The sequence below is a fragment of the Acinonyx jubatus genome, chromosome B2 (genome assembly GCF_027475565.1).
Source record: "Acinonyx jubatus isolate Ajub_Pintada_27869175 chromosome B2, VMU_Ajub_asm_v1.0, whole genome shotgun sequence".
Classification (NCBI taxonomy): Eukaryota; Metazoa; Chordata; class Mammalia; order Carnivora; family Felidae; genus Acinonyx; species Acinonyx jubatus.
This window is the reverse complement of record NC_069385.1, coordinates 133,963,043-133,984,816: the sequence shown is the minus strand read 5'-3', so window position 1 is coordinate 133,984,816 and position 21,774 is coordinate 133,963,043. Positions and strand designations below refer to the sequence as shown.

Sequence of the window (21,774 nt, the reverse complement as noted above, 5' to 3'; positions counted from 1 at the left end):
TAGTTCCACCTGGGGTAGGTTGGGAAGGCTCATTCTTAAATCTCTATTGAGTCATGTTTTAACCTTTGTACAGAAGGTATGTACTGAACTATTAAAAAAAAAACAAAAAAACAAACACGGGAGCCTGGATGGCTCAGTCAGTTAAGCCTCCAACTTCGGCTCAAGTCACGATCTCATGGTTTTATGGGTTCGAGCCCCATGTCGGGCTCTGTGCCGACGGTTCAGAGCCTGGAGCCTGCTTCGGATTCTGTGTCTCCCTCTGTCTCTGCCCCTCCCCTGCTTGAACTCTGTCTCTCTCTCTCTCTCTCAAAAATAAATAAACATTTAAAAAAACCACAAAAAAGTAAAATTAATTTCAAACCAACATTTCCTGATACAGTAAGTTTTTGCTTGGGGCAGTAGGGGATGATATACGCTGTAGGGTGGCCACCCCGAAGACTGGGAGGAAGCCTGAAGTCTAAGTAGTAACAAGAACTCAGACAAAAGTAGACTTGTAACGAGGCCAAGAGATGCGTTCCAGGCTAGTGTCGGGTGAAAATGAAATTAGAGAAGAAACAAGGAAAGGGGTTCCTGAAGCGTTTCCTCACACACTGGCTGGTTTGCGCTCCTTACCCTGATATGTGAGAGAACAAAGTTAACTCCAAGTACACAGATGAGCTTCCAATAGGGTTGTGCCCTGAGGGACAAGAGATATCTCATGGTGACTGTCCAGGCTGTGTCTGTTCTATTACTGATCGTGCTACTGACCATTGCTACACAGTTTCAATTCATGGAGACGTATGGTTAAGAAGAAAACTTATGCAATGATGGTTGTTCCGGTCAGTTTAGATTCATGCCTATGAACTACCCGTAGCATAAAATGGGAAATATTTACATGGCGTCCAAAATTTTAGTTCTTTATAGCCTGTTATAAATACTGCCAGCAAAAAAAGGAGGGGGAGAGGGTGAGATTAGAATGGCTTTTCGGTGGATTAAATTTAACTTCTAAAATATGCTGTATACTTAAGCCCCCTTCTTTGGGATTTAATACTTAAACAACTGGAGGGGCTCCTGGGTGGCTCGGTGGGTTCAGTGTCTAACATCCGCTCAGTACATGATCTCGCAGTTTATGGGTTCGAGCCCCGTGTCGGGCTCTGTGCTGACAGCTCGGAGCCTGGAGCCTGCTTCGGATTCTGTGTCTCCCTCTCTCTCTGACCCTCCCCCGCTCACACTCTGTCTCTCTCTAAAAAATAAATAAACATTAACAAAAATAAAAAAAATACTACAATGACTGGTTATTAGACAAATTGGGTCTGCATAAATAGGAATATATTCTTTTCTATCTTGCCATAGTTTTGTTATCAAAAAGTAGGAGCGAGCTTAAGAAGTGAGCACGGCTGTTGGCTAATTATTGGGAGAATGGGAAGTTCAGCTTCACCTAGGTGAAAACTGAACTAATTCTGATTGGCAGGTATTCTCTCCTGGTTAGGGATACAATATTTAATTACCCCGACCACAGCACATGCAGCTACTTCGGGGTGCATTCTGTAAGTGACTCATCCAACAAGGTCCACTGGGGTGCAGTTAGGAGCAGAATCAGACGTTCCCCAGAAGCAATATTACAGGGGCGCCTGGGTGGCTCAGCAGGTTAAGTGTCCGACTTTGGCTTCAGCTCAGGTCATGATCTCGTGGTCTGTGAATTAGAGCCCCACGTCCTCTGCACTGGCAGCATGGAGCCTGCTTCAGATTCTCTGTCTCCCTCTCTCTCTCTCTCTCTCTCTCAAAAATAAATAAATAAACATTAAAAAAATAGACGTGGGGCACCTGGGTGGCTCAGTTAGTTAAGTGTCCAACTCTGGGTTTCAGCTCAGGTCATGATCTCACGGTTCGTGGGTTCGAACCCCACATTGGGCTCTGTGCTGACAGGGCGGAGCCTGCTTGGGATTCCCTCTCCCTCTCTCTCTGCCCCTCCCCTGCTTTCTCTGTCTCTCTCTTTCTCTCTCTCTCTCTCAAAAATAAACATTAAAAAAATTTTAATTAAAAAAAAGAATATGACATCTTAAGCGCAGGATTCTGAATTCTCAAATATGCGTCTAAGTCCTTGAGCATATCAAACATTTTTTTTCTCCTGAGTCTCAATGTTGGTTGTACCCACAGTCCTATCTGTAGCTCACCTATAAGAGTAAACAGGGAGAACCTTTGTAGGGGTGAGAGTACACGATGGTTTGCTAAATTTTCACAGCTGAATGTGAACTCTGCAGTCAGCACATCTGGAATCTAAAGCATTTGCCTCTTTCTTTTATCAGCAACATAGAAATGGGCACTTAAGATGCTTATTAGAGAAGTCAAGTGTGAGTTTATTGCAACTGAATACTCACCTAAGACTCAGGCAAGACACCTGGTTTTGAGAGAGGCAGCCTTGAACTATTGCTTTTAGTTCTGCAGGTCAGAACTCCTCAATGTTGGCTGTCCATTAGGATCACCAGCAGTGCTTTAGAAATCCCTACATCCAAGTAGGGATTTGACTTAGAATTTTTTTAAAGGCTTCCCGGGGTCATGAACCACTATTCTAGAACCTTGCTTCTTCTCCAAGTGTGGTTTGTATTAGCATGACCTGGGAGACTCTTAGAAATGAAGTCCCTTGAGCCCCACGTCATACCTGTTAAATCAAAATCTGCATATTTGGCGAGATTCCCAGGTGATTCTAATACATTTGAACGTTCGTGAACTGCTTTTTTAAATATAAGGTTCCATAGGTCTTTGTTTGTGTTGTCAGATCATCAAAGAGCAGCAGACCAGCCGAACTCTCTGATGAATGAGTTCCGGTTTCATGATTTGTCTGAGGATCAGTATGGCCCATTGGTGTCAGTTATACAATTCCCGTCAAGGACATTTTCCCATTATATACCCAATAGTCCTCATGCATGAATCTGTGCCATAAAAGTCCTTTAACATTTCAATGACAGAAAAAGCTCATGTCACCAGATGAATTAATGGTCCATGGGAATTTCTAGACGGCATCCTGGTGAAATCTTTGAAACAGATTTCAGAGTAACCATCAGTAGCTGCACCTGGGATGGTCTCCAGTTACACCTGTGCTTCAGTACCCATCTCCCTGGGATTAAACTGCAGGCCAGGGGTCAGAACTGGGAAGAGTGGAGAGTGGTGGCTCTCCAAGTGGTGGCCTGGGACGAGCAGATCACCTGGAGGGCTTATTAGGAATACAAGTTCTCAGGTCACACCCGGGCCTGCTGAAGCAGAAACTCAGGATGGGGCCTCCATGATTCCGATGTACATGGAATCTGAGAACCACTCGAAGCAGATGTGAGGTGAGAACTTTCATTTCTAGCAATTTCCCAAGTGAAGCTGATCAGGGAACTTACGTTAAACACCCACCCCCCTCAGTGGGGCACCTGGGTGGCTCAGCCGGCTAAGCGTCTGACTCTTGCTTTCAGCTCAGGTCATGATCTCGTAGTTTGCAAGTTCGAGCCCCACATCAGATTCTCAGCTGTCAGCATGGAGCCCACTTTGGATCCCCTGTCCCCACCCCACCCACCCCCCCCCCCCGCCTCTACTTACTCCCTCTCTCAAAAATAAACATTAAAAAAAGATCAAAAACTGCCCGATGAAGAGCAATGAAAGAGAAAGCAACATAAACTTGACTTTACGTAAAAGCTACTTTAGGGGTGCCTAGGTGGCTCAGTCGATTAAGCTCTGACTTCGGCTCAGGTCATGATCTTGCAGTTTGTGAGTTTAAGCCCAGCATCGGGCTCTGTGCTGACAGCTCGGAGCCTGGAGCCTGCTTCGGATTCTGTGTCTCTCCCCCTCTCTCTCTACCCCTCCTCCACTTGTGCTCTGTCTCTATCAAAAAATGAATAAGTGTAAAACAAAAATTTAAAAAAAAACTAACTTAGCCGGCTTCAATTCTGGGAATTTTAGTTCATTAAAAAAAAAAAACCTCAAAAATAATGGGATTATTATTTTTTTTTTTTACTATCCCTGAAGTTAGTAGCTCCTTTGAAGCTACTATTTTCCAAGCTCGATTATGAAATTCTACCTTGGGTTTTTAAGGGCTAAGATACTAACAAGATTTCAGTAGAGAAGTTATATGCTGAATTATCATTTAGCAAATGGAATGTGGTGAAAGGGTATGGAAATCTACGAAAGGGAAGGAGTTTGAGCGGAAATCACAGAAGCCAGTGGTCACCTTCCCCTTGGGTTATTTTCCCTGAAGGATTGTATTATTCTAGTGAGTGAGACAGGCACGCAGTGCAGATTCCCCAAAGGCATCATAAGGTCGGCTCTGTCAGCTTTGGAAATCTCCAATTTCCAGGGCTCTGCCCCCACCCCCCAAATCCAGAACCTCTGCTCAGGCATCTGTTAGCTCTTGGCAAAACAGCCCTTCCTGTTTTCAAGATAATGTTTTAAAATGGCTCATAAAAGGTTTCTTGGACATAACTAGTCCTTGCAAAGCAGCATTTTGATGATTAAACTATACATGAATCAGAAACATATGGAGTGAACGAATTTCCCTCGGGTTTGACAAAACGCACCTTGGACTTTATTCCATCCAGAATACTTGAAAGACGGTTTTGAGTGTTTGTGGAATCCAACAAACACGGCTCCGCTCTTCCCAGTTCCCTTTTACGTTATAACAGTTTAAGAAGAGGACAAAGATTTCTCCGGGTTTGCCTCCGCCTTTGTTCCTACCGTTACCAGACGTCTACACAAACGCAGCCTTTGGTCACCTAAGGGTTGCGGCTGAATGAGGACAGAGTACAGTTGCCAGATGCATTCCAACTCCCTCTTCTGGTTTCTGAATGGTTCAAGAGGTTTCTTTTTAATTCATAAAGGAAGGGTTTCATACTTGGGTTATTTCAAAGAAAAGAAAGTCCCTTGGAGGTGAACTCTTTCCTGCTTGCCTGCAGAGATTCAAGCTATTTATTCTTGTAGCCTCCGGGATTTGAACTCTGTGGGCAGGGGTGTTTGGATGAAACAGCACAGCTCTGGAGAGCCCCTCTGTGTGGTCAGAAAGATTGCTCAACTTCTGGACATCTTGGAGGGGCTTTTCAGAAAGTAGGAGGGAGCCCAGGATTCTGGTGGGTTTTTTCCCCCTATTATATATCATTAATATGTTTTTGAATATAACAAACAACTCGTGCCCTTTTTTGATGAAGCCCCCTCTGCGTGTAGAAACTATTCCTTTCCCAGGCACAGTACCGTTGGGAATCCTGGGGAAATAACGCTTAATACCTAAGTATCAGGGGAATATTTAATTTCTTCATACCTCAGGGTTGTAGACAAAGAAGTCTCGGGGATCTGGATTTGGGAAACTTAAAGAGGGACTTTATACCTTTAAAAAAGTTCAAAGATAATCGATTTGGGAGATGAAATGCAAAACAGGGACCGTGTCTTTTGTGTCGCGTTATCCAAATCTAACATACAAATAGCATAATTGTGTTTTCCCCTATTAATGAGCAATCTGTCAATAAACCATAAGTCTATTAATGTGAAATGCAGAAGCGATTAGGAGAATTGTTGATAAGTAACATGAATTGTATTCTTGGAAACCTTGAAATCTTCAAACTTTTTTATGAAACGGCACAACCTACCAACATAACATGCTCAACTTCAGCAGCCATTAAATAATTTTAGCTATCCCTTTGGGACACTGAGGGGGGGAGAAAAAGAAAGAAAAGAACCCTAAAGGATGGGAGAGAAAACAACATTCCTGTGGGACAGAAGAACTTGAACAAAAACAGGAAGGTAGGAATATCTGTGGTGCAAAGAGAAAATATTGGAAAAAAATAAAATTAAAAACAAGAAATTAGAGAACGAGACAGGGTATCATTAGCATTAATGCTTCTCTTCCTCCAAGATCTCAAACTCCAAAACTTCGCCCTGTTATTCCAACCTCCAAGGTCACTCTGCCTGGGCTTGAATTCCCTGTTCCGTGTATAAGCAAGGTGCCCCTTAGCAAGTTGCTTTAGTTCTTTGAGCTCACTCTCCTCATCTGTAAAATGGGCAGCATAGTCACTGCCTCGGGACTTTTGCATGGATTGAGCTTGCTCAGGCAGAGTCTCTCAGTAGCACCTGGACTATATGAACGCTCAGAAAATAACAGCTGGCATCTCTGTTCTCAGACCCCGGTCCTTAAGCCCTGCTGCACCTGCTGCTTACCCTTCCTACCATCTTCCAACCACCTCCTGCTGACTTCAGAGTCCTCCTGGACCCCTGCCTCCCCTTTGCCCTTCATATGCAATCAGTGGCCACGTCCTGTTGATTCTACTTCCTCCATTTTTCCTCGCTATCACCTGATCCAGACCTTTGCTAAGTCATTACAAGTGGATGGCATTGCACAATGAGACACCAGTCTGGCAGACTGGGTTCATGCTTGCTGTCTAGGCTCCAGCAAGGTCCTTATCTTCTCCCAGCCTTAGTTTACTCTAACTCTGTGCGAAGGAGATTACTATAGGATTCTCAATATTCAAGTAGCCCTCTTCTCTAAAGTCAGTGTGAACACTCAATTACTGAATACAGAACCATTGCTCCTGGGGGAAATGTATGGTAAGATTCCCGCAAGCCTCTGGTCACAATGTTTTCACCAACTGATCATTTTATACCTTGTATTAAGTGTGTTTCTGTTTGAAGACCTCTTAGTATCTACTGCTGATTCATTAACCTTGAACTTGGCCCACAGCACTATAACTCATTCCTGAACGAAGCTCATCAAACACGTATTTTCTCCATAAGCATACCGCAGACTTGTTGTGCTCAAGAACACAGGAGAACACTTCAGCACTATACTTGGGGACCATTTTATTTTTTATTTTTTTATTATTAAATTTTTAATGTTTATTTATATGAGAGAGAGAGGCAGAGCGTGAGCAGGGGAAGGTCAGAGAGAGAGGGAGATGCAGAATCCGAAGGAGGTTCCAGGCTCTGAGCTGTCCGCACAGAGCCCGACGCAGGGCTTGAACTCACGAACCGCGAGGTGTGAGATCACAACCTGAGCTGAAGTCGGACGCTTAACCGACTGAGCCACCCAGGCGCCCCAAACTTGGGGACCATTTTACAGCAGAGTTAACCAACAAAAAGCAAAACAAAACAAAACAAAACAAAACACCATGAACAACATGAGACTAAATAGACCATGAAAACACCACTTGATTACAGTATGAAGCCGAAACACGAGAGCAGAGTCTCACCTTCTTCGATTTTCAGTTGGAAATATACATGTGGGGCAAAATTTCTGTGCTGCTCTGCACATGCCCACGGATGACGGAAAGCATCACGAGTATTGGGGTTACAAATAAATTGAGTGAATAAGCAAATGTGCAAGTACAGAACCTGCGAATGACGCGGATCAAGTCGATTTGCACCTACCTGGCTATTTGCACCTACCTCGCAGGTCTGCTGGGCGGGTCAAAGAAGATGCTCAGAAAGTAATATCTAAAGGAAATGTTCAGCAACCACTAGGCACTCAGCAAGTGAGAGCTACTTGCTATTAGTATCATCATCATCATCATTATTAACCATTGTTTGGTGCAATAACATTGTAACTGACTGTTGCACTCCCCCTCTCTCCATTCACCCTATCCTTCGCGTATTTCTAAGCTCCGACCATGTCATTCTCTGCTTGATATTCAAGTTCTCTCCAATGAATGTACAACTGGTCGCCTTCTTTCTACCCGCTCCTCTCCTAAAACGGGCCTGCTCACCCACCTCAGGTACCATTCTGCTTCCCAATTACTCCAGCTCTCCTCTATTGGGAATTTTCTCCTCCTCCCCATCCGCACTGAAATACACCAGTTCATCCCTCAAGACCTTGGTTAAAAACATTCCCAAAGCCATCTTCAGGGGCGCCTCGGTGGCTCAGTCGGTTAAGTGGCCGACTCTTGATTTCAACTAAGGTCCTGATCCCACGGTTATGGGACCGAGCCCCGTGTCAGGCTCTGTGCTGACCGTGCAGAACCTGCTTGGGATTCTCTCTCTCCCTCTCTCTCTCTCCCTCTCCCTCCTTCCCTCCCTCTCTCTCCCTCTCTCAAAGTAAATAAACACTAAAAATAAAAACAAAACAAAACAAAACAAAAAAACAGAAAACATTCCCGAAGCCCTCTCTAGCTAGAATTATCTTTTTTTTTCAACCTCAGTAACCATTTTTTCTGTTCTCATGAAGCTGCCAGTTCTGTATCTTATTAAAACTTTTACATACATGATTTATTTCTCTAGATACAATAGATCTGATTCATCTTTTCTTACCCTGCAAAACAGGGTTCTTGGTTCAGTAACCAGTAAGTGCTTACCGATTAAGTACAATAACAACGATGACAACAAAATCCCCAAGGTAGTGATTTTTTGCTTTATCAAAAAACAAACAAGAACAAAAAAACAAAAACAAAAAAAAACCCACATTCTTCACTTGGGAAGTTCTATATGTGAACAAACCAGCTTAAACAAGAGTTCCTAATTTATGTTCCTAATTTATACGAAAGCCAAAGAGAACCAATGTTAATTTTTTCTTGAGGTCTGATGGTTTGTTCCTGATTGTGTATCCTTATAACTTTTCAGGCTCCAGGTCCTTTTTTGGGCAAGTCATGAACCTTAAAATCAGTGCTAAGTAATTCTTATTCTGACATATTCTGAATTGTATCCCGGTTTCAACAGCCTCTTTCTAATAACCCAGACAAGAGAACTCGCCACATGGAGACACCACACCCAAACAGCTTGAAGGCTGGGCAGACTCATTTAGCTTGCTGACCCCTTCCTTCCTCTGCCTCTGAAAGGGATCCCATTAGAGGGGGAAATCCGTCCACTAAGGATTCAGTGTGTTCTCGTTTGTGTCAAGACAGCACCAGGAGCAGACTCAGGAGGTATGGTCATGATGCTTGGGGAACCGATCCTTTCCCCTTGGGCATGCAGGCGTATCTTTTTTTTTTTTTTAAAGCAAAAGGACCCAACAGGGTATTTTATGAGTCACTAAATGTGTGCTTCCTTGTCCCTTCCAATATAACTTTTCACTACCATCATTTTTGTTTGCTTGTTTGTTTTTCAAATCTAGGTATGCCTTGTTTGCATGATTTCCTCACGTTTCCTGTTGGGATGTGCCCTCCCGGAGTGTGCAAATGGTCACCGAAAGGGGCGGTTGTGAGGGGTAAGGGGCGAGAGGAAGGCAGGGAGCACGCCCACTCTTAGCTGCAGACACTGCAAATCACCTGCTCCTCGCCTGTTACCACTTTCTCTTCCGTGCCTTTTCATGCCTGTGACTTTAGAAGAGGTGTCAGTCCCCCTGCGTTTCCCATATTTGTGGGGACATCTCAGCCATCAGCTGGGCCTCGTATCTCTTCTCTGAAATCAATGATCTCAAATTTAAAAAGAAAGTGATATGTAGGGGCGCTTGGGTGGCTCAGTCGGTTAAGCATCCGACTTTGGCTCAGGTCATGATCTTGCCGTTTGTGGGTTTGAGCCCCGCGTGGGGCTCTGTGCTGACAGCTCGGAGCCTGGAGCCCTGCTTTGGATTCTGTGTCTCCCTCTCTCTCTGACCCTCCCCAGTTCATGCTCTGTCTCTCTCTGCCTCAAAAATAAATAAACGTTAAAAAAAAAATTTAAAAAAAAAAGAGAATGAAAATCTATTTAAGCGTAAAGGAATGTTATTATGAAACAGTCTGTGTAGAGGACATGCCAAGCGAGGGATTCATTCATTCACTCACTCATTCATTCATTCAACAAATATTTGTGAGTGCATGGCACCACTCAGTAAAATAGGGGCGCCTGGGTGGCTCAGTCGGTTAAGCGTCCGACTTTGGCTCAGGTCATGATCTTGCCGTTTGTGGGTTTGAGCCCCGCATGGGGCTCTGTGCTGACAGCTCGGAGCCTGGAGCCCTGCTTTGGATTCTGTGTCTCCCTCCCTCTCTGTCCTCCCCCACTCACACTCTCTCTCTCTCTCGCTCTCTCTCAAAAATAAACATTTAAAAAATTAATTAAAAAAATTTAAAAATTAAGAAAGTGATATGTAAACATCACTTACAAACCATCTGCCTCTCGACTCACAAATTCTGTTTCAGGAGTAAATAAATGTACATGTGTGTGTATTTCAGGCAACCGTGTCACTGAATATCACTGTTCATACTGACTAAGAGCAGGGAGGGCTGCAGACTGACTGAAGTGTGCACGATCACTCTGAACACGGCAGGACCCCGGATGGCAGGACCAATCTCCGACTTCCTTTACGAGACAGAACATTGAAAGGAAGTGGGAAACTAGCCAGGGAAATGCCACAGTCCTTCTGACCTCGAAGGAGCTTCTAATTCCAAACAATTAAATCCATTCTCTAAGAACATCTGTCACCACAGAGATGCAACCTTGACAGGGACAGTCTGCTAATTCTTGGACAGAACACCTGGGAGGAAGTCAGAACTCAAGCTCCGTGCTTCCCCTTTTAGTAGAAATACCCCAGGAAGTCAAGCTCCTCTGAACCTTGAGTCACGTCTCCCAGACCACTTTCCCTGATGTCTCTCCATGGAGATTTTGGAGATTGTATTTTCCTTTAGGGATCTAATAAATTTCTAAAACAAGAACATACCTTTTAATGAGCTTTCTTAATTGATAGAGGTTATGGGCTGAATTGTGTGCCCTCCAGATCCACAGGATGAAGCCCTAACCCCCAGTACTGAGGGCACTTTGACGACGGCCCCCCCTCAGAATGGGCCTGCATTTAGAGATAAGGTCTATAGGGAGGTAATCAAAGTTAAAGGAGGTCATATGGGCAGAGCCCTAATCCCCTCAGACTGGTGTCTTTATCAGAAGAGGAAGATGGGTGCCTGGGTGGCTCAGTCAGTTAAGCATCCGACTTTAGCTCAGGTCATGAGCTCGTGGTTCCTGGGTTTGAACCCAGCATCGGGCTCTGTGCTGACAGCTCGGGGCCTGGAGCCCGCTTCGGATTCTGTGTCTCCCTCTCTCTCTGCCCCTCCCCTGCTCATGCTCTATGTCTCTTAAAAATAAATAGAACATTAAACATTCAAAAAAAAAAAAAGAGGAAGAGACACCAGGGATGTGTGTGCACGTGGACACACGCACACACATGCACGCGCACACACACACACACACACACACACATGTGAGGGCACAGAAAGAAGGCCACCATATTCAAGCCAAGGAGAGAGGTCTCGGGAGAAACCAAACTGCCAACACCACCACCTTGGAGTTCTGCCTCCAGGGCCATCAGACAATAAGTTTCTGCTGTTTAAGCCTCTCAGTCTGAGCCTTTGTGTTACAGTCACCCTAGCAAATGGATACAGCAGTTATAGGTTATTCATTAGCTATAGATTATTCACAGTGATTTTCTTCTGTACCCCTAAGAAGAAAATCCCGTTTTTTAGTAACATACACGCTCCTTCCTTTTTGTCGATTTTCTTTAATCCTAAATAGTTATTAAAACCTCTTGATAGGCCCAGCTAACATTCAAGTTCTAAACATTGTCAAGGGAATAGTCGAAGGTTCTGGTCATCTCTTCATTTTTTTTTTTTTTAATGTTTATTTAGTTTTGAGAGAGAGAGAGAGAATGAGCAGGGGAGGGGCAGAGAGAGAGAGACACACACACAAAATCTGAAGCAGGCTCCAGGCTCTGAGCTGTCAGCACACAGCCCGATGCGGGGCTCTAACTCACGAACCGCGAGATCATGCCCTGAGTCGAAGTCGGATGCTTAACCAACTGAGCCACCCAGGTGCCCCCCATTTCTGTTTGTCTTAATTTTAGACTTTTGTGTTGTCTTTGTGGTGGGTTTCTTAAAAGAAGACACTCTACACCATTCTTCACTCTGCCCTTGTCGGGGAGCAGGGGGTATTTTTATTCACTTTGTTGCCTTGAGAGCCCAGGCACCTGGAGCACCTTTTATGAAATCCCTCTCTCAGCACCTTCCCTGTAACTGTGGATTCTGAATCCTACAGGAAGCAGAATACCCATGGAATGCAAAAAGAAAGGCCTTTTGACATCGTTAGCCTTTAGATTAATTATATGACTGTTTTTGGACTTTTATTATAGCATGTGATCGGTGGTTGCTTGATGGGAGGCACCCCCCACTGGGAGGCTGCAAGAGAAAATAAGAGCCCAGAAGGGGCTGCAGGGTCGCAAATTTTGCGCTGTTCCAATTGGAGTGCTGGGGTCATGATCACAACCACCCATCGGCATGAGCTGGCCACGTGGGTAAACACCTTTAGGGGCTCTAAGACCAGCAATTCTGGAGAAAAAAAAAATGACACAGCGTAACTAAGAGCAAGCTGAAGTGAGGAAAATCAAGTCGGCCGCACCGGACTCCATCCACGGAAAGTGTCTGAGGCTCTCCAGAGACAAGGGCTACCTTGCCTTGGTGGGGCCAGCCCTGGTGTGGTCCCCAGTGGGATCATCAGGAACAGTGCAATCCCACAGGTAGGGCTCAGGGAGCCTGGGGACAGATATCCACCTCCCCCCCCCGCCCCGGTGCTGCCACCGATGTCCTGTGTGGCTTCAACCAGTTCAATAGACTCTTCTGTGCAAAACGTGGGGACAATGATTCACAAAAAGGAACAGACATGCTAACAGCTTCATTCCAGAACATTCTGAGGATCCCAAACGTTGTTGTAAAGTTGCACAACATTATTTATTCCCTCGTCTCTGGGATATTAAAAGGAAAACCATGAACTGGTTTCTCAACTGTTTTGTGGTCACTAAAAACATCACAAATCATAGCACTAACAACAGTGGTCACCAAAAGTCACAAATCATAACCATAATAATATCAGGTACTGTTTATTCGATGCTACTTATGCCAAACATTGTGCTATGTGCCGTCTTCCTTATGTATCACTTTATTCACTTCCCATACAACCTGTGAGTTAACTACTATTAATATCCGATTTTACAGAGGGAAAAACCGAGGCTTAGAAAGGTCAGGAAGCTTGCCCAAGGTCACTCACTGAGTAGGTAGAAGAGTTGGAAACGAAGCCCAAGTCAGTGTGAACACAGAGGCTTACGCTTTTAAACAAAGTCTCCACATTTCTACGGGGACCAGATTTTCCCCTTCCTATCTGGCCTCTTCTGATCAGCTGTCACATGAGCTACTGAACTGTCCCAGAAGCGGACATCCAAACTTATTATCTTGGTGTCCAAACTGCATTTCCCAGACTGTGCCTCACCCTGAAAGTAACACAAAAATCCTTTGTGCAACCACAAGTCCTGGTTCTTGGGGTGGAAAATGTGGGCACCATGATTTAGGCAGATGACCAAATTTGAGTGAATCACAGAGTGCAAGGCAAGGCACTCAACAGTAAAACTCGTCAGGGCACCGTGTTATCTTCTGTGATCTCAAAGGCACTGGTGGATCATATGGTGTCCAGAGGTCACCCTCATGAATCTCGGTCCTCGGTATATTATGGAAATGTAGAAATGCATCCGTTTTCGAGGGGTGGAAATCTGCATAAAAGGCGCTCCGTGTGCTGTCATTAATTATCTAAGCGATGCTTTCTGGAAGGACTGCCAAGGCCTGCAAAGGGGGATCCATGAACTGTTCTCTCGTGTTATGAATATTTGTGATATTACGCTATCTGTATTTCACACAGGGGCATGAATCAGAAACCTCACCGCATTATCCCATTTGGCTCTGTGGTCATCATTTAGTTGTGCTAAATGGAATCTTTTCGATCCCCAAATGTGCTGGTGACCTCAAAGAATCGCTGAGTCAGGATCATTGCTTTTTGTGATATCCGAATACTCTCTCGTGGCGATCCTTGTGCCCCTCCAAAGAGTTGTTTATATTGGACACGTCTGACTCATAGAATTTGCCCCAGCCAAGGAGTGAGGTTGCAAAGGGGTAAGAGGCGGCCAAAAACCTGAATATCTCTTCACGAGGCATCATTCTGAACACATGTTCCCTTTGGCTTGAACATCACCGTACTTTGTGTAGAGCACCTCAGTGTGGCCAAAAAAGAACCACAATTCAAAAGGAACCCCTCAAAACTGCCGCCTTGCCTATTTCCCGAGTTCTCTAGGAATCCGTGAGAGAAAGAACCCATGGTGGCCGTTCCCGTTCATGCCCAGCAAGCTGTGATCCGTTGCCATATTGATTGTTATCCCCACGCCTCACACCTCAAAATGCCACAGCCTGAAATGGGGTCTAACCAAACCGTTCTTTGTCCTTCTATTTATTCCCCGGTCCGGTCCGCTTTCTCTTTTGTCATCCACAACGTCTCCCCGGGGCCCACCTCCCCCCCCCGGATGGATTTTTCCTCTCCTGTCTCTTTAAGTCGGAAACTTCCTGAGGTTCCTAAGTGCTGCCTGCCCCAGCGGGCGCCCAGCAAGTCTCCACCGCAGTGAGATTTGCAAGTGAATCCCCCTGATCTGAAAAACATCCCTAGTTTCCCATCACAGTGTTCTGACTTCCAGGCACCCACAGCCCCACCAGTGGGCTCCAAGACATCCCGTGAACCGGCTCCGAAGACTGAAAACCCAAATCAACCCACGCTGGCAGCTCCAAAAGGGGAAGATTCCCTAAACCCAACCACACACAAAAAACCGAATGCAAAACCCAACTAACAAACACACAAAAAGCAATGAAAATTACTTAAGACTCAAAAGCCTACCTTATGGGCGCTCCCAAGCTCTTTGCTCACGCAAGTATCCTCCCCTCCGGGTCTGTTTTCTGGCTAACAGCTGTGCTTTCTTGGACTAAGCAACAGTGGGAAGCCTCCGGGTCTGAAATACACATGCTACACACACCCAGGCAAGGCTTTCAGTGCCAGGCGGCTCCTTCGCCTTCCTTCCCGGCCCCGGGCCAGCCCGTGCCAAGTCCCGGACTGCTGACAATCTCCTCCATAACACGGGATGGGGGCTGGAAGGGAGCCCACGGGAGCTGAGGGACCGATCCCACTCACCATGGGCTGGGTGGCCACCCGTGGAACCTTAAAACCCTTCCACACAAGGTTTCTCCAGCCTCATCCAGATCCCAGAACAAGTTGGCAGACTCCTCCTGGCTTTCCCTGCTGGCACCCAGGCCACTGCTGGGCGGCGCCCCCCCCCCCCCGGGGGGGCTGGCAGGACTCTGATGTCTCTTACCTTCACAAAGCCCCAGTTCTTAAAAGTCTGGCTGAAGTCTCCAAGGAGCCAGGCGTTTTCCTTGACATTGGAGGCAACCAATTTCAGAGGCAGGGAACATTTCGAAATGAAACAGAAAGTAACCCAACCAGACCCCCCGACCTGCACTTGGACCTCCGAGGCAGCCTCTGGGAGCCTCCGGACCCGGACAGCCAGCCCAGCGGTTTCGGCTTGGAGAAAATTCAGAGAAAACTGCCGCTTGCCAGTCTGGAACTCACGGCCGGAGTTTTTTATGTTTTTTTTTTTTTTTTAATTTATTATTTATTTATTATTATTTTCTTTTTTAGTATTTGTTGAGCTTTTTAACATGCAGTTTGTCTCCTTCTGCAGGGAATTACTCAGTAAGCCTGTCACCTGACTCACAGCAGCTCCATTATATAATTCAAACTGTGCTGTTGGGAGTTCGGATCAGAAAACCACAGTCCCCGCCCCTCCCCTCACAGGCCTCCCCCCCTCCCCCTCCCCCTCCCCCTGGAGTGAAGGGAGAGGTAGAGAGGGAGACCTTGGAAACTGGCTGGCAGTTCTTTTTTGAGACTTCAGGTTGGGCAGAGGGGAGTGCTACATGTTTGCAGTGTATTTGTATTTCCCTTTGGTTTGATACTTTTGGGTAGAGGACCTCCTAAATGCCAATGCCTAGCCAGCAGAGATTGCTTAAGATGTAACATCTTAAGATGTAACTGTAGCAGCTTCCTTGATTTTCTTTCAGGGCGGCTCCAGATGAGCCACATCGCTGAATGATAGAGGGCTTAGATGGGTAACACCTGAACGAAGGAGCGCTGAAACCTGGAGTGGTTACTACTTTTGCCACAAATCTTAAGTTCCCTGAAATGTCAAAGGGGTAAATTGGGTTGAGGGGTCATCAGCCAACTCCCCTCTCCCCACCTGACCTTGATCACCATAAACCCTCCCCCAGCCCCCTCAGATAAGCCTAACACCCCACCCCCACCGAAAGCCACATGCTTGCTATGCAAATACCTTTTAAAAGCCAACTCTCTCACCCCCTACTTTCCACCAAACTGAAACCCTGAAGGCAAACCTCCCTGGATATTTTGAAGCCAGCACTGTCTGGGGCGAAGGTGATAAGAATCATCCCAGTCTGTTCCAATTTCCCTTTCTCGGCATCCGTCATTTCTGTGATATTCATGGAGGGGGCAGCATGTTAGACCATAGAATTGACCCACGAATGAGAGGCTCTTTGAGAAACTCGGACGGTGTAAAACGAGCGGAACACTGAAAGCATCATGAAACATGATAATCCAACATAAAAAAACTGCAAGCTTTTGCTTTGTCCATATCAAAGCCAGGCTGAGCTGGAGGAGGAGGGGGCTGGGCTCTGGGTTCCCTGTCTTCTCCCAGCCAGTGGAGGCTTGTTGCTGAATGTGGGAAGTACCTGAAAAGGACTGTTAAAGTCTACTGGAACAAATACTAACCCTGATCACCCTCTTTTGGTCTGTCCTACTCTGACCTCCTTGCTCCCTTCTGCACCCGGCCTATAGCCCCCAGAGGAAACTACCCTGCCGTTCCTTTCTACCTCCAGCGTTGGGCATAACATTAGATACCATTACTATATAAAGCTGTGCTGACAGGAGACTGATACTGTGTCCTAAGAATAGCTTCCAAAGTCGTTGTAAGCGTCTATCCACATATCTCTCTGAAGTGGGCACGGGATCGTTATTTTTATTTTTATGTTTATTTATTTTTGAGAGAGAGGGAGAGACAGAGCGTGAGCAGGGGGAGGGGCAGAGAGAGAGGGAGACACAGAACCCGAAGCAGGCTCCAGGCTCCCAGCTGTCAGCACAGAGTCTGACGCAGGGCTCAAACCCACGGACCATGAGATCATGACCTGAGCTAAAGTCGGACGTTCAGCCGACTGAGCGCCCCCAGGCGCCCCGGGATCATTTTTACTCTCCTTATACAGACCCGAAAAAGCCAGTGACACAGGCAGGGATTACAGGCCAGCCTTCCGACTCTCCATGCATGGTTTTGCAAAGACGCAGACACATGTGAAAAAAATATAAATGTGTAAACCCCAGTGAAAGACTGATGCCTGTTTACTTCAGCCCCTCTAGGTATCGTAAATATAATTAATGTTGCCACAGTTGCTAAGGTAACTACACAGTAAGAGAATAGGAAGCATCAGGTGATGAGACCCTCCTCAATAATGGGGAGAAAAGCCATAATACAAAATATACCCTTGGTCTGTATATAGTCATTAAATATTGACACCACAAAAATGAATTTCCCAGACCCGCACTGTTCAATGGAAATATGAGGGGAGCCACATATGTGATTTAGAACGGTCTAGGGGTGCCTGGGTGGCTCAGTCGGTTAAGCGTCAGACTTTGGCTGGTGAAATTGAGCCCCGTTCTGTGTTGTCAGCATAGAGCCCGCTTTGGATTCTCTGTCTCCCTCTCTCTGCTCCTCCCCTGCTCTCTCTCTCTCTCAAAATAAACATTTTTAAAACATAAAATGAAATAAAATTGTCTAGTTGTTGCATTAAAAGACTGGTGAGGGGCACCTGGGTGGCTCAGTCAGCGGAGCCTCCAACTCTCGATTTTGGCTCAAGTCATGATCTCATGCTTTATGGGTTCGAGTCCTGCGACGGGCTCCATGCTGACAGTGAAGAGCGGGCTTGGGACCCTCTGTCTCCCTCCCCCGTGCCCCTCCCCCACTCACGCTCTCTCAGAAATAAACGTTTAAAAACCTATCCTTTAAAAAACTTAGAACTGGGGCGCCTAGGTGGCTCAGTTGGTTAAGCGGCCGACTTCGGCTCAGGTCATGATCTCACAGTCCGTGAGTTCGAGCCCCGCGTCGGGCTCTGTGCTGACAGCTCAGAGCCTGGAGCCTGTTTCAGATTCTGTGTCTCCCTCTCTCTCTGACCCTCCCCCATTCATGCTCTGTCTCTCCCTGTCTCAAAAATAAATAAAACGTTAAAAAAAAATTAAAAAAAAAACTTAGAACTACAATTAAATGGCTGGTGAAATTAATTTTGGCAGTATGTTTATTTCATTTAATCCAATATATCCAAAATGTCATTTCAACATGTAGTCAATGTAAAATTATCCACAAATTATTTTTTATTCTTTTCTTCATACTCAATCTCTGAAACCTGGTATGAATTATATGTATGTAACACCTACATCACATCTCCGCAGGGGGGGAGTAGCCACATTTCAGGTTCTCAATAGCCACATGTGGCCAGTGGCTACATTGGATGGTGCCACCTCAGAACCTATTTGGTCACTTGGGGCTTGGAGTTCTTCTGAGGATGCATTTGCTTATCCCTACTTGAAACGTTTAGAAAGATAAATTACATTCATTTGGTGCTGGCCTTACGGCATAAATCAAGTGGTGTTCTCTTGGATGGAGCGAGAAAAGATCAAATGAGCTCGGAACTGAAATGGTTTGAAAGGTTCAGCTTCTTTCATGCCACCAGAGGATAGCGAAGATTAAGAAATAAATCTCAGGTTTATGAAACATTCCTTCACTGGGTAGCCCCAGTTGCCCGAGTTAGGAACCTCAGAATCATGTTTGCAGTTGTGTTTTTTTTTTTTTTTTTAACGTTTATATATTGAGAGACACACAGCATCAGCAGGGGAGGGGCAGAGAGAGGGGGAGACACAGAACCCGAAGCAAGCTCCAGGCTCCGGGCCGTCAGCACAGAGCCCGACGTGGGGCTCAAACTCACAAACCATGAGATCGTGACCCCAGCGAAGCCCGTCGCCCAACCAACTGAGCCACCCAGGCGCCCCTCGTGTTTGCACTTTCTACGTCTCCCTCCGCTCCTTGGAACCCCTCCAACAGACCACTCGGTCTTACCGGGTCTCCCTGTCACCTCTTCTGCAGTTCCGGGACCTCTGCTCTATCCCAGATGATCCCAGGAACCCCTGCCTGGGCTCCCTGCCTCCCCTCTCCAGCCATTCATGTTGACTTTCAATCCTGCCTTCAGTGTGAGTACGCGGCGAAAGCAGACATTTAACCCCGTCGCGTCTCAGCTGTAAACCTTTCAGAGCAAGCTGACGCCTTTCAAATAAGATCCATAGGCAATCATAAACTGGCCTTCCGGGAACTCTCTGGCCCATCTCCTGGCTACACTTTCTTTGATTTTTACCTTGGTCTACATTCATGATTTCCATGACAACATGCCTCTGGTTAGTCTGTTCCCTCTGCCTGGAACGTCCTTTCTGAAAATGCCTGCCTCTTCGCGGGCAGAAAAATCCTGTGAGCCTAGCTGAAGTATTTACCGTAGGGTTTCTTAACCCTGTAGTCCAAATTAACAGCCCCCTCACCTAGGTCGTCTACACCACGCTTACAAATAGATGTCCATACCATTTATCACAATTCTGTTGTAATTACATGACACGCTGGACAGGCATTTCCTTAAGGGGGGGAACCACATGATGCTTGCCTTTGATTTCACTTTGGGATATAGTAGCATCTCAATAAATGCCTGGGACATTCCAATACCCTTCCCTTTCCATCCACCTCTGCCCCCCCCCCCAATTGTCTAACTGCTTGGTATATCGTCACGTCATCACCACCACCATCATCATTGCATAGGAGGAGCCAAGATTTATTAGTACCACTAAGTACCCTACACCGTAGTAAGCATTTTACAGACATTTCATTTAATTTCAACGAGAAAGCTGCACGATAGGGACTTCTCAATTTTTCAAAACTGTGGCACCTTGAATAGCATTTCCAGTCTTTCAACAGGTGTTTTAAGGTATTCTTTTTCCCCCCAAGTTTTTACTTAAATTCCAGTTAGTTAACATAGAGTGTAATATTAGTTTCAGGTGTAAAATTTAGGGCTTCAACACTTACATACAGCCCCCGGTGCTCATCACAAGTGCCCTCCTTAACACCCATTGCCTATTTACCCTATCCCCCCCCCCACCCCGTTCCACCTCCCGTCTGGTAACCATCAGTTTGTTCTCTATGGTTAAGAGGTTGTGGAGCGCCCGGGTGGTTCAGTTGGTTAAGTGCCCAACTTCGGCTCAGGTCATGATCTCATGGCTCATGAATTCAAGTCCCACGTCGGGCTCTGTGCTGACAGCTCGGAGCCTGCTTCTGTGTCTCCCTCTCTCTCTGCCCCTAACCCACGTGCATTTTGTCTCTGTCTCTCTCAAAAATCAATAAACATCAAAAAAAATTTTAGAAAAAAAAGTTTGTTTTATGGTGTGCCTCTCTCTTTTTGACACCCTATGTTCATTTGCTTTGTAATCTTAAATTCCACGTTTGAGTGAAATCATAGGATATTTGTCTTTCTTTGACTGACTCATGTCACTTAGCATGAGCAACACTCTCTAGCTCCATCCATGTTGCTGCAAATGGCAAGATTTCATTCTTTTTTATGGCCGAATAATATACCAGTGTGTGTGTGTGTGTGTGTGTGTGTGTATGTACGTGTATATATATACCACATCTTCTTTATCCATTCATCAGTCGATGGGCATTTGGGCTCTTTCCATAATTTGGTTATTGTTGATAATGCTGCTATAAATGTCAGGGTGCATGTAACATTTTAGGGTCATTCTTGTAAACACCACTTATGGAAAGTTGATGTGCGATTATGCCCCTAAAGAATGCAGGATCACGTACTCGCTTGTTAGCTCATTTGTTAACAGGCTAATGCATGTATCTTGTGTTTTTTTAAGTGTCTTCATTTATTTTTGTGAGAGAGAGAGAGAGGGAGAGAAAGTCGAAAGCAGGCTCTGAACTGTCAGCACAGAGCCCAATGTGGGGCTGGAACTCACAAACCGTGAGATCATGACGTGAGCCAAAGTCAGACACTTAACCGACTGAGCCACCCAGGTGCCCCTAATGCTTCCGATTCTTCATGGGCTGGGAAAACAGAAAGCCTACCTTAATGGTATTTTGTACAGAACACGAATATAGTAGCTTTCGGGAAGGGTTGAGCAACCCGGCCACACGGACATGCCTGGATGGGATGCTGAGTTTTGTTGCTCAGAATCATTTTTGGCTCTCCTTTTGGCTTTCCAGTCATTTCCACGTAGTTCAGTTTGGTGGGGCTTTAAAAAGCGGAAGCACCAGCACCAGGGGGTGGTGAGGATTGGAGCCACAGAGCCATGGAATTCGTTGCTGGTGGGGATACAAAGCATTGCAGCCCTTTCGGGAGACAGGTAGGGGGTTTCTTACCAAATAAACTCTTGACAGATGGATCGAAAGCTTTTGTTTCCACCAAAACCTGCACTTGGATGTTTACAGCAGGTGTATTCACGACTGCCAGAATTTAAAAGCCACCAAGACGGCCTTTGGGAAGTGTGCGGATAAGTCAACTTGGTACGTCCAGACAACAGACAGTTATTTAGCCCTAAGAAGGGAGCTCTGAAGCCACGAAAAGAAACGGAGGAAACTTACACGTCTCTTACTAAGTCAAAGAAGCCAACCTGAAAAGGCTCCATCCTGCAGGAGTCCAACTCTATGACGGTTTGGAAAGGATAAAGCATGCAGAGAGTAAAAAAAACGTCAGTAGTTGTCAGGGGCTGGGGAGGGGTGTGTGTGTGTGTGTGTGTGTGTGTGTGACAGAATAGATGTCACACAGATGGAGCACAGAGAGATTTTTAGGGCAGTGAAACTAGTCTGTGTAATACTCTAATGGTGGATACATTGTTATCATACATTTGTCCACCACGGGGAGTGAACCCTTA

The 21,774-nt window shown here is 45.8% G+C and overlaps 1 protein-coding gene across 9 annotated transcripts in view; it reads right to left on the bottom strand.

Annotated features, from left to right (window-relative positions):
* The window catches only part of PHACTR1 (phosphatase and actin regulator 1), a 560,468-nt gene that overhangs the window by 298,540 nt on the left and 240,154 nt on the right, over positions 1–21,774 (bottom strand). Inside the window, exon 1 of one of the 9 annotated variants that reach the window (XM_027040307.2) lies at positions 15,065–15,441. The exons of 7 other annotated variants lie outside the window; for them this stretch is intronic. The gene's annotated coding sequence lies outside the window, so the exon portion shown is untranslated. Of the gene's footprint in view, positions 1–14,592; positions 14,873–15,064; positions 15,442–21,774 lie in introns of those variants that run through there. One more of the 9 variants, XM_027040308.2, reaches the window with a different exon arrangement.